Here is an 8,697-nt window from a genome sequence, read left to right as displayed (position 1 = left end):
ATTGACTTTATATCTTAACAATGTCTCTTGTAACAAGAGTCAGACACCAATTATGATCTGACAAAATTATATGATGCATCACATACTAATAGTAATAGAGAGTGGACTCATCCTAATGCTCGTGAGAATGACGTAAGTATTATAATTTGTTTTAATTAAACATATTTAAATTATTGTGTCAATAGTAATTTTATATGTTGTATGTAGGATAAAATGGTTACCCTCCGTGCTGAAACTACATCAGATCAGAATTCATCAACAAGCGATGTTGAAATTTTTACACAAGTTCTAAGTCAACGTTTAGGATATTTTGAGGGGTTTGGGTTGCTGTGTATAGCCTTCAGACTCTTCATCAATGTCAAGTACTACTGTCATTGCGTTAGAGAATGCGAATTCTAGGGTCGAAGAATTAATTGCACAATAACATGAGTTAGAGGCTCAATTGATGAAACAAACAGACATAGAGATGCGCATAAAACAACAAGAAGATCAACAAAGAGAGATGCAACTCCAAATGCAAATGCTTTTACAATAATTTAGGCCTCCAAGCAATTGATTTTCGTGTTTTACATAAATTTTAGGATTTATAAAATTATGTAATGATAACATTATTAATATTATTACACTTTTATTTATTTAGTTCTAACTTATTGGATTAGTTTTATTTATATTGAACAATTTGTAATATATTTTTAAATATAAATATATATTTGGTTTTAAATTAGTATTCTCTATAAAAATACTAACCGTTTGAACAATTATCAAACGTTCAAACATATATACATCGGACACAATCGTTCGAACCTCACAAGTTAGAGTTCAAACAAGTTCGAATGGCTTATTCAATTATAAAAATTAATATAATTTACGTTCGATCGTCAATTTTTTCATTCGAACGTTTATTCATGTTTATTTGGTCGAATGGATTGGTATCGATCGACCAGCCATGAAGTACCTGTTCGAACAGACATATTGTTTGAACGTTTTTTTGGCCGTTCGAACAAATTCTTGAGACAAAATTCAATCATCTCATAAAAAAATTATGTTCGATCGTGATCAAACGGTCTAGCAAAATTTCATTCCAAAAGATATTCTTTGGGATGAATTCTAATTTTCGTCCCAAAATACCTTTTGGGATTGTGATATTGGGACGACCTTGAGACGCTTTATTTTCATCCCAAAATATATTTTGGGACGAAATTTTTCAATGAAATAATTATTTTCTACTAAAATAAGAATATTTTCATCGTAAATAGTCCTTTTCGATGCAAATAATTGGTTACAAATACCTATTTTCTTGTAGTGAAAATCCAGTATCTTGGGATGATACTTTTTGTCCCAAAAGAGCTTCTTTGTTGTAGTGAGCTGGATATACATGAATTGAATCCGAAGCCTACGTACGTACGCGCAAAGCAATTGATCTGTGTATCCTATTCTTCGAGTTTTAAGAAAACAGCTTGTTGAATGCTCAAGCACATACGTACAGAATTACTTAAAAGGATAAGATTTAATTCGACTGGTTCCACTTATAAAAAAAAAAGATTTAATTCGACTGGTTCCAAATGTGCACGATACAAGGAAGATGAAGATCTAGCATGAAAGATAAGAGTCATTCAGACTAGCCAAAGGAGACTGCCTATAAACCAGGTGATGATGATCGTGACGTTTTTTGCTATACATAAAAGTTAGCAATATTCATTCATTCTTATCTCGATCGCAAGTTGATGAAACCCCAGTACTGTGGATGTAGGCAAGTCATCCTTGGCTATCAAACTTGACTCTTTGATCTTCATGCAAGACCTCTCTTCCTCTCATTCATGGGGTCGATGCTAATAATTAAGTGCTAGTACTTCCATCGCCAGACCTACATGCATTTAGCCATCCGGAAGTGGAGGTCTAGCATGAAAGATAAGAGCCAGTCAGACTAGCCCAAGGAGACTGCCTATAAGCCATGCAATGGCTTAAGTTACCCCCACATACTTATGCATATATATTACGATATATACATGCATATAACGTACATAACTGACCTTTAGAAAACCCCCACAGTGGATTTAGGCAAGTCATCCTTGGCTATCAAACACAACTCTTTGATCTTCATACAAGACCCGTCTTCCTCAGGATCTGCTGGGTCGATGGATGCCAATGCTCCATTCCCCAAGCCTCATTTTATAGCCATATGTCCAGAAGTGGAGTATTAGGTTCCATCCAATCGCTAACTAGCAGAAAGCAATTTAACTTGTTAATTATTTCGCCTCAATGTGATAACACGGTTGGTTGTCTCTTTCTATTTTTGTCATCTCGTTGCGACGTACCGACATTCAACTAATAACTAGTGTACGTGGTTGATTTAGAATATATTCTCCCCCGATCGATTTACAAGGGACCAAAACCATCCATCATGTGCATGCGCATCTATTAGTAGTGTTGATCCCTTCTAGCTACATGTTGCTTGCTGCATGGACGGGATGTAATTCTGAAACTTGGGAAAAGATGATCATCAGAGACATGAAGGTCAAAAAGGTGCTGCAAATTAAAAGACCCTGCTCCTGCATGCATCTATTACCACCACGACGTATATATCAGGCATATTATATATACATATATATATATATATATATATATATATATATATGCATGTTGGTCAAGCCACTGATCCAGTACTAGTACTAGTATACTACTGTATCAGTTGATTTGACCCAGGCAGGACGTACAGCTTGTTCCTCATAAATAATTATATATATATATATAAGTAAAGTCCATTCTATTTTTGATCTGATCCGCATGCATGCATATATATATATATATATATAGAGAGAGAGAGAGAGAGTACTCTTTTCACTTATATAAGAAATATATTACTCTTTGATCGATCGAGTCCATGCATTTACATGATTACATGCCTTTTAACTTGTAACCAAGAGATCATATATCCATACAAGTGGTCCATTGCATGTTGTTTAGGGCATCCAAATATTGGAACATTTGGCCTGGCTGCATGCCCCGCTGACATTCTGATAATGACTACGTGCATATAAATATATATATATCAGATCGAAAAAGCTTATTAGGACCGATCGAATTTCAACAGCAAGAAAAAAAAAATCTGATCCTAAATGCTTTCAACGAAGTCAAGATCGATCTTTATAAGGTTTGAAGATAATAGGAATTGAGATCTATGCATGGTCGAGCTAGAGACACGTATTGACTATATTTAATGTCCTTTTAGTTTGAGTTGATGATCACTTTATAAATTAGGAGCCCGCGCGTTATTCGAATGCTAGCTGATCACCAAGCAATATATATGGAATATTAACGGCCACCTAGCAACAATATTATAATATATTGTCAATGCTTTTGGGAGTTTCATCACATGATCAAAACCTTTTATTTTTGTTCGATCGATCGGTTTGACTTAATTGAGGTCGTGTCATCCTCAGTCCTGATCAGATCAAGTTTTGATCATTAATAGCTAGCTGGACCATCTGGCATTGAGAATTTTATGAATTATTCCAAGCTTATTCTCTATAAAAGCAGCCCCATAAGTCCCATCCTGGCCCCTTCACTTGCGTTCAACTTTATTTCATTTTGGTTCTCTTTGATTAAAGCAGATAATTGTAAGACTTGCGTGTATATATAAGAAGAAACTTTCTGTATCACAAAAAGAAATAAAGAATAAAGAAAAAGAAGAAGAAGAAACGTAACTTATACACTTCAATATTGTATTTAATTCTCACCATTTTTAGTTGGCTGCAGGCTATATATCTTTTGCTTGATTTTAATTTACATCGATATTTCTTTCCTTGATACGTGTACATGTTTTTTGCTCCATGGACAATCCACACACACACATGACATATGGAAGTTTGACGTTGGGCCAAATAATGATTATTCTAACGACTAGTTAATCAATAGAAATTCGGAATATTTGAGATTGAGAAAAATGTAAAACAGATAAAAAAAACTCTAAGATTTTGAGAACCTGATTCTAAAACCCATAAGCCGGGCTTAAATAGCTAAGGTAACTTGAGATTTTGAGAATCTTGTTCAAAAAAGCAAAATTCCAATTATGAGTAAAATTGAGATACGTAATAAGATAATATAAATATATTGTACAAAATCTCACCCAAACCGAAATAAGAATCGTCTCTAACATTACCATAAAAGGAAAATATAACTTAAATCAAGGATTCAGAGGACAAAAGGATGATTTTAGGGTCGAAATAAGGACCACCAAGTGTAAAGTGGTGAACACAACATGTGCGTCTAAAAGAACTTCTAAATTGGGATTATACGAAAGATTATGACACCCGTAGTCAAAGTTATGGTCAAAATATTGACGCGTGTAATATTGTCCAATCCAAGAAATCTTCACATTTTTCTATCATATTTGTACTAATTTGCCATCTTTAGGTAGTCCAGTGCTATCAACATAAAATATGTCAACTTAGCATTATCATACTCGAATCCCCCTATATCAATCTCCCTAAGTTGGAAAGAACTCACCCTCGAGTTCACATCAGCATCGACAAAACATGGACTGAGCTGTTTGACATTAATTGAACACATCAAAGGTCTTCAGACGACCGGAAAGGCGCAACCAGTATGCATTGTCGTTGATCTTTGGGAGAACTTCACAAGGCCCAATCTTCCTATCCTTCAACTTATTGTACTCGCCAACAAAAAAATGATCATAGGTTACCATAAACCAAATAAAATCTCCAACAAAAAAAAGTACTTGGCGACGGTGACCGTCAGCTTGAAGCTTGTACTTAGTATTACTTCTTGGATTACTTGCTTGACTTGGTTGTGTACTCCCTAAAGGTGTGCTGCCATCTCCTCTACCTTTACATTCAAGCGACCAACCAATATGTGGAATGGGTGTCAAGTAGTATTTTTAATTTTGTACCGTACCGATCAGTACGACCAAAATTTTTCATACCGGCCCAATGGCCGGTACATGTATCATATGTGTTTCGTACTGACCTAAATACCAACCGTACCGGCCTGTATTTCAGCCTTTATTTTTTATTTATTTTTTCAGATTAGACTATTTATAATTTATATATATAATTTATTCGTATATAGACTATTATTTTAGAATATAATTTATATATATTTATTTATTTAATTTATTCATATATCGACTATCCCGAAACGATACACGAAACGGTATCGGTATCAAAATATTTCATTCCAGTGCCTTGACTGGTACGCCATCCAGTACGGTATTCAAAACGTCGGTGTCAAGTCAAGTATGCCCGAAGGATTCTGCCTATACACATTTCAAATGGGCTCATCTATATAGTTTTATTCCTGAATCAGTTGTAAGCAAACTCTGCTTGAGAGAAGGAAAGGTCCCATTGCTTCAACTTAGTATAGGCCAAGCTCCTCAAAAGATTGTCTAAGCTACGATTTGCAACCTCCCAATTTCGCTCCATATGGATTGAGGAATGCCATGAAGGCAAACAATCTCGTTGAAATAATGATGGACAACCCGTGTAGCGTCCATTAAGGGTGCAAATCGATTGGTCCAGTCTAGTCCGATGATGGACCGAATATTTTTGATCTATCAATTTTTTGGACAGGACTAAACACCCAAAGGGACAGGACTGAACCAGTAGCTATCAATCTAGTTAGGTCCGATCGATCCATCAGGTTTGGCCCAATTATTTTTTTTTATTTTTTTTTTCTCTTTTTTTAAATCAATTAATAAAAAAAATATTTAAAATAATAAATTAAAATTAAATGACTTATTAATGTGGATTATCTAACTAACTCAAAAAAATATTTTATATGGTCAATGATAATAAATTAGATGAAAATTACATTATTAATTTATATAATTACTATTTAATTAGCTAATTGATATTATATATTAGTTAATTGATAGAATATTAACAAATGTTAATAACATACTTAAAATTTAATATTGTTAATGGTGATAGGTTAGATGAAAATTACATAATAAATTATACAATTATTATATAAATAATATATATAATATATTTTTTATTTTTATTTTTCATTTGGTCCAGTTCGGGGTGGGAAAACCCTAGACCGGGACTGGACTGAAACTTTTTGGTCCTCTCAAACATGGACCGAGACCAACTGGTCTCAATCTCAGTCCGGTCTGACCTTGTATCACCCCTAGCTTCCATGGTCTTTATGCAGGCTACAAAATGGGTCATCTTGGAAAACCTATCAACTAAAACCAAGATTGAATCCATGGCCCATTGGGATCAGGGCAAGCCCAAGACAAAATCCATGCTGACGCCAAGCCAAAGGCTTTTAGGTACAGGTAACGGAGTGTAAAGCCCAACATTGGTAAGGGCTCCATTTAACCTCTGGCATACAAAACATCTGTCTACATAATGTGCAACATCACTGGTCAATTTGGGCCAATAGTAATTTGTTGAGAGTAAAGCCAAAGTCTTGTCTCACCCAAAATGCCCATTTCCATGTAACTTCCATATAATATGCTCTCTCAAAGAACAAAATAAACTCATGTACTAGATAGTGTCACCAATGCTTCAAGGACTGTACAATGTGTAAACCTCCAAGTTGTATGTGGAGTAATTCTTCTTGGAACCCAACAACTTCTCACTGAAAAATTAAATGGGCTGCACTTCTTGGCTTAGAACACCATCAATACCCATCCTAGAAGCATCACAATTCACCTTAAATTTTTTACTAAAATTAGGGAGTACCAAAACTGGTGCTTCTATCATCTTCTGCTTGACCAGCTGGAAACTGGCATCTGCTTCTTCAGACTACTAGAATGTCCGACCCTTGAGGCACTATGTGATGGGAGCATTCAAAGCACTAAAACTTCAAATGAACCGATGATAGACAGATTCTAATCCATGGAAGCTTCACACATCGTGTCGGGTCTTGGGCGTTGACCACTCCAAAATGGCTTCTACTTTGGACTAATCTGCACAAACGATAAATCCAAAGAATGTGGCAGAAGTAGTAAAAAATAAACACTTATTCTGATTAACATATAGACACTCCTTTCATAACATCTCAAAGACAGCTTTGAGGTGCTCCATATGTGCCTCCCTCGTGGGACTATATATGAGGATGTGGTTAAAGTAAACAATGACAAATTCCCCCATAAACGACCACAATACATAATGCATAAACTTCATGAACGAACTAAATGCGTTGAACAGTCCAAAAGGCATGACCATCTACTCATACAGACCATGTTGCACTTTGAATGACATCTTCCACTCATCTCCAAGGCGTATCCTGATTTGGTGATACACGCTTTTAAGGTCAATTTTAGAAAATATCTTAGAGCCTAAAAATTGATCCAACATGTCTTCCAGGTGGAAAATTGGGAATCGATACTTCATCGTGATCCTATTAATGGCCCCACTATCACAACACATACTCCACGAGCCATCTTTCTTGGGCACCAAGAGGGTAGGAACTGCACACATGCTCATACTCTCACAAATTTAACCCTTCTCCAACAACTCCATTACTTGGCATTGTAACTCCTCAAACTTCTTGGGGCTGTGGCGATACGCTGGCCTGTTTGGCAAACTAGATATGATACTAAGTCAATTTGATGTTGTATGTCTCTCATAGGTGGAAGGCCAGGGGGAAGATCCTTCGACATTAAATCCATGAACTTAGACAACATTTGTCACACCTCTGACGGTAAATCACAATCAGCTCCGCCACAGTTGTCAAATAGCACCAAGGCGTATACCATGCCCTTTTTCTCAACCTCCTCCCAGAATCTAGCCATAGATAGAAGGTTGGTTTCCTTTTTAGCCTCTGGAGCCAAAACATCTCCCTCCCTACGAGGTGCTAAAATGACCATTTTCCCTTTGATGCTAAGGGATTATGGGTTTTTGCAACCATCATGAACCATACTCTAGTCATACTACCAAGGCCAACCTAATAGTAAGTGCAAGCATCTATAGACACCACATTGCACCATGCATTATCAAAATACTTCTGGCCGATTGAGAAAGAGACCAAACATCGCCTGTTGATTATGACCTCGCAACCCTTTTTCAATCACGACAGCTTGTATGGTTTTAGGTGACAATTTGTTTTGAGTTGAAGCTTTTGAACCGCTTCTTCAGACACCACGTTCTCACAAATACTACTTTTGATGATCAGTTTGCACACAGTCTTAGAAATAGTACAAGTATGTGAAAAATATTGGTTCTCAACCAATCTTCTCCCGAATCACCTTTGGGAATTAATAAACTTTGTTGACGATGAATGTCACATTACCATCTCCATACAGAACATCCCCATCGCCATAAATAGGTTTTATAATGTCCTCAACGTCCTCCATCTCATCATTGTTAATTAGAAGGTTTTGTCCTTTTGATTAGCAAACTTTCTATAATCAGTTGCCGATGGCTGGGCTTCAAGCTGTAAAAAAAATTAGAAAATAGGTGAACCAGACTGAACTAGACTAAACCGGTATGTTTGGTCTAGTCCAAAACCGGTTTCTATTTAGCAAAATCGGTTGAAAACCGATCCGGTTCCCGTTTTGAAATTTAAAACACCGGTTCAAATCGAACCAGACCAGTACCTATATATATTATTTCTTAATTTTATATATTATATATAAAATATTTTTATATGATTTGTTTATATTATATATAATTTTATATTATATTTCTATATATTATATGATAAATTGCTGATTAATATAACACG

General features: G+C 35.6%; 1 long non-coding RNA gene across 1 annotated transcript; it reads right to left on the bottom strand.

Moving 5' to 3' along the window:
• Positions 1–1,529: 1,529 nt before the first annotated feature.
• On the bottom strand, positions 1,530–2,129 carry LOC108999509. The gene is made up of 2 exons (XR_001997530.2): positions 2,031–2,129; positions 1,530–1,896 (listed from the first exon to the last, which is right to left on the bottom strand). It is a non-coding gene; the product is annotated as an uncharacterized LOC108999509 (long non-coding RNA).
• Between the last annotated feature and the right edge of the window lie 6,568 nt (positions 2,130–8,697).

Source organism: Juglans regia, chromosome 2, assembly GCF_001411555.2.
Source record: "Juglans regia cultivar Chandler chromosome 2, Walnut 2.0, whole genome shotgun sequence".
In the NCBI taxonomy this organism is placed as follows: Eukaryota; Viridiplantae; Streptophyta; class Magnoliopsida; order Fagales; family Juglandaceae; genus Juglans; species Juglans regia.
Note: the sequence above shows the minus strand (reverse complement) of the source record. Positions and strands in the feature narration are given on the sequence as shown.